Source organism: Pseudoliparis swirei, chromosome 4 (genome assembly GCF_029220125.1).
Source record: "Pseudoliparis swirei isolate HS2019 ecotype Mariana Trench chromosome 4, NWPU_hadal_v1, whole genome shotgun sequence".
In the NCBI taxonomy this organism is placed as follows: domain Eukaryota; kingdom Metazoa; phylum Chordata; class Actinopteri; order Perciformes; family Liparidae; genus Pseudoliparis; species Pseudoliparis swirei.
This window is the reverse complement of record NC_079391.1, coordinates 17,770,997-17,775,837: the sequence shown is the minus strand read 5'-3', so window position 1 is coordinate 17,775,837 and position 4,841 is coordinate 17,770,997.

Genomic DNA, 4,841 nt, shown 5'->3' with positions numbered 1-4,841 from the left:
AAAAGGAAAAGTATTTCTGTTTATAATGCGGATTGTTATCCGATTGGTCAGTATCACTGGAATCTGTGTGGGCGCGGTGAAACCTGTGTCCACCGCTGTCACGCTGACTGTAAGATGTCGCAGACTGCTCATCTATTGTCTGTCATCATGTCACACAACATGGGATCAAATACCCGATTATTATCCCAAATAACAACCAGCAGCCAGTAGATTACTCCACTGGTATCATGCAGGCTGGAGGCCACACCAGTGAAATAGTAAGTAAGGTCACCTTGACTGACGTTTGCTGAACAAGAAAAAGGATACTCCATGCTGCGTGAGATAATGGACTGCTACTGGGCTAATTTCACCCTGAAAAAGAAATCCAATGCTATGGAACAGCATGCTCCGCTGTTCAGTCATTTAGATTGAAATCATGGTACATTATTTCAGTTTACTTTTCATTTTTCAGAAGCACTGTGGTATTTACATGGATTGATGATAAGCTTGAACAATGTTAACATTATATTGGAGGGCCCCGATAACAGAACCATATTCAATTGTGCAACGACTGTTATGACCTTTACGGGAGATTCAGTCTCTTTCTCTTTTTCAGTTGCTTTTTTTATGCTTTACGTTTAGTTGTAGCATATATAAAAAATCCTGACGTGCTAGCATACGTCTGATTTTGTGTTCAAATATGAATGTTATTTATTGTGCTGTCAGATGGCCGACGGCCCTGTTAATGTGGCTTCCGGGAACATTTTGTTCTTGAAAGGCTAAATGCCAACAAATGTAGATTGAAGCAGGATATTTTGTCAAATAAAAATATCTTTGGGAACTTCTTACATCTATTTTGTTTTTTTCAACAATATTTTATTTTTGAACTGAGACAATTGCAAAGACAAGTACACACCATTGCCTTGCTTGCTGTTTTTGATTAAGAGAAAGGGGAAGAGAAGGTGGAAGCCGGTGAACTATTGGACTCAATATTTCTGTAAGTTAATAATAATAATAATAATTTGAACGTCAAAACTAAAGATGGAAACACCACAAATCTGCTCTGTTCTGCTTCTCAAAACTCACGATCCATTAGAATACACAAGTCTGCAACCGACTATCCACAAAAAGTAGCCGGACAAAAACTGCTACCACGGTAAGCAATCAACCCTCAATCATTGGGACGAAGGCGACAACATATACACTTGACAGTCACCTTTGGCGAAACTTGCCTATGGCAGTTATTACCAGTTAGACTGATTTATTGATCTCGACATGCCCTTGTCTAAAATAGTACTTACTTCCTCCTCACTTTGTGGCCATTTATAATAGATATCGATGTCCGTATTTTTTGTTACATTAAATATGGACATTATTCGGGTTTTTTCAAGCAATTTTGTCAGTAGGGGAATTTCAATACCACCATTACCCCAAGGGATGGAATAATCGACTTTCTTACATCACTGAGTGGATCGAAATGTTTACAAAGAAATATCAATCATATGCAATTGTCATTGCTAGCCAATAAGGATGAAACAGTGTCCCAGAGATGTGCTGCCCTGAAACTTGCAAGGAAAGAGTGCACATCTTTCACGAAGCATGCAAACTTTTAAAAAAATAGACACAAAAACCACAGAACCACAGCAATGTTATGATTTGGTAGTTTGACGAGGTATGGCCCTGTGAAATGGTTCTTTAAGATAATGCAATACATGACTTATTTCTTACTCATGTCTACAGACCCAAAGGTAGTTGCAGAAAGACAAAAGCACTGCTGCTCTCTACATGCGCTGATCAATCATAATGAAACATTGCAACAGTCCCTCTTACCACACACAATGTCAGCCAGTGCAAACAAAGGCACTGGCAGGGACTGGAAACTCTTCCAACATCGAAATATAATGATATTACAGCTAGACTTGAGATGAGTGTCACGGCGGGATTTAGGGTGGACCCAAATGCACGACTCAGGAGACAGATAATGAACTTAAAGATCTTTTACTTAAAGTATTTGTCAAGAACGGAACAGACTGAATAAACAAACAAACAGTGGACCGCTCAAGGGCTTGGTCTGAGAACACAAAACAATCTGGCAGAGGACAAGTGGAAGTGAGGGAGCTTAAATAGTGAGGGACTAATGAGGGGATGGGCTGCAGGTGAGAAGGGCGTGAAGACCAGGTGAAGGGAATGAGGGACTAACGAGGGAGTGATCAGAGGCAGGTGAAGGGAGTTGGATTGATGAGATGGGAAGCAGGATCTGGAATGACAAGATAGTTACTGTGACGGGATGAAAACAACTAATACAAAAAAGGTGGGGAGCTAAACTGTTACAGAATCCCCCCTCAAAGGGCCGGCTCCTGACGTCCCAAAACAAAATCGCCGGGTGGGCAGAGGGGATCTGGAGGAGGACTAATACTCTTCAGACATCTTCCTGCTCCTCATCGGTGGGTGAGTTGTCCTCATCAGAGGCTGACTCCTCCCAATGTCTGCCGAAGGGAGGGAGGGAACAGGGGCTGGCCTGGTAGCCCTTGTGGGCACAGGCCCCTTGGAGGGCTGGTCAGGGTGGCTGCGGTGAAACTCTCTTATGAGAGAAGGATCCAGGATATGTTTGGCTGGGACCCAGCATCTCGCCTCTGGTCCATAACCCTCCCAGTCGACCAAATCCACGGCGGCGGGAACGAAGCAGACGACGAACTGCGTAGGTAAAACCTCCCTCTATGAACCGTGGTGGCGGTGGGGGCTGTTCAGCAGGGACCAATGGACACTCCCGAACTGGCTTAACTCTGGAGACGTGGAACGCCGGATGGACCCGCATGGCCCGGGGCAGCTTGAGCCTCACTACTGCCGGGTTGATGACCTTTAGTATCTCGAATGGTCCGATGAACCTGGGTGCCAACTTCTTCGACTCCACTCGCAAGGGTAAGTCCTTGGTTGATAGCCACACCCTCTGGCCAACCTGGTAGATGGGGGCTTTAGAGCGGCGCCGGTTGGCTGCTGTAGAGTAACGGTCGGCCGAGCTGAGAAGCACCAGTCTGGCCTATACCCAGGTACGGTGGCAGCGGCAGACAAAAGCCTGGACTGAGGGGTAGGAAACCTCCTTCTCCAGGGCCGAAAACAATGGAGGTTGAAATCCGTAGGCACACTGAAACGGGGACATACCAGTAGCAGAGCTGATCAGGGTGTTGTGGGCATATTCCACCCACAGGAGCTGTTGGGACCAGGATGCTGGAGTCTCGGAAACCAAACACCGTAGGGCCGTCTCCATCTCCTGGTTCTTGTGCTCAGTCTGGCCGTTTGACTGCGGGTGGAATCCAGATGACAGACTGACTGTGGCCCCGATTAAAGTGCAGAACTCCCTCCAGAACACGGATGTAAACTGAGGACCCCGGTCAGAGACTACGTCTGTGGGAAGACCGTGAAGCCGGAAGACGTGCAGCAGAACCAGCTCAGCAGTCTCCTTGGCCGAGGGGAGCTTCTGCAAGGGCACGAAGTGGGCCATCTTGCTGAACCAATCTACCACTGTTAGGATGGCGGTGTGTTTGTTGGACAGTGGGAGACCAGTAACAAAGTCCAGGGAGATGTGAGACCAGGGCCGATGGGGCACAGACAGCGGTTTCAGGAAACCAGCGGGAGCCTGGTGGGAAGGTTTGTGCGAGTTGCAGACAGGACAGGCGTTGACGAATTCCCGGGTGTCCTTCTCCAGAGTAGCCCACCAGAACCTCTGCTGCAAGGCATCCCTAGTATGCTGGCTCCCAGGATGGCAAGTGAGCTTGGAGCTATGGGCCCACTGGAGGACCTCCAACCTCAGGGTCTGGGGAACGAACAGACTGTTAGGGGGACAGGAGCTCGGGCCGAGCTGGACCTCCAGGGCAGCGTTGACTCTATCCTCTACCTCCCAGGTGATAGAGGCCATCAAGACTGGGGCAGAAAGGATGTTGTCATCACAAGGGGTGGAATCCCCCTTGTCCACAAACTGGCGGGACAGGGCGTCTGGCTTGACATTACGGGGACCGGGCCTGTAACAGAGTGAAAAGTTAAACCGGGTAAAAAACAGAGACCATCTGGCTTGCCGAGAGTTGAGCCTCTTGGCGGACTGAATGTACTCGAGATTCTTGTGATCAGTCCAACACAAAAATGGCAGACTGGTCCCCTCAAGCCAGTGTCGCCACTCCTCAAGGGCCAGCTTAACGGCAAACAGCTCTCGGTTACCAACATCATAGTTACTCTCAGCAGGAGAGAGTCGCCTAGAGAAGAAGGTGCATGGGTGGAGCTTCTGTTCGCTGGCAGCCTGCTGAGAAAGGATGGCCCCCACTCCCACATCGGAGGCATCCACCTCAACAACAAACTGTTGCTCGGGGTCAGGAACTTGGAGGATAGGGGCAGAGGTAAACCGGGCCTCAAGTCCCTGGAAGGCCCCCTCAGCCGAGGGTGACCACAGGAACTGGACCTTAGATGAGGTAAGGGCCGTGAGTGGGGCAGCTATGGTGCTATAACCGCGGATAAATCTCCGATAAAAATTGGTGAACCCCAGGAATCGTTGCAGCTGCTTACGCGAGTCAGGGATGTGCCAGGACGTTACTGCTGCCACCTTGTCAGGATCCATCTGCACGATCCCCTGTCCCACGATGTAGCCCAGGAAGGAGACAGAAGAGGCGTGGAATTCACACTTCTCTGCCTTAACGAACAGAGAATTCCTCAGAAGACGTTGAAGGACTGCTTGGACATGGTGAATGTGCTCCTCTTGGGACCTCGAGAAAATAAGAATGTCGTCTAGGTAGACGAACACCTGCTTATTTAACATGTCTCTGAGCACATCATTCACCAGGGCCTGGAAAACGGCTGGGGCATTAGTCAGACTGAAG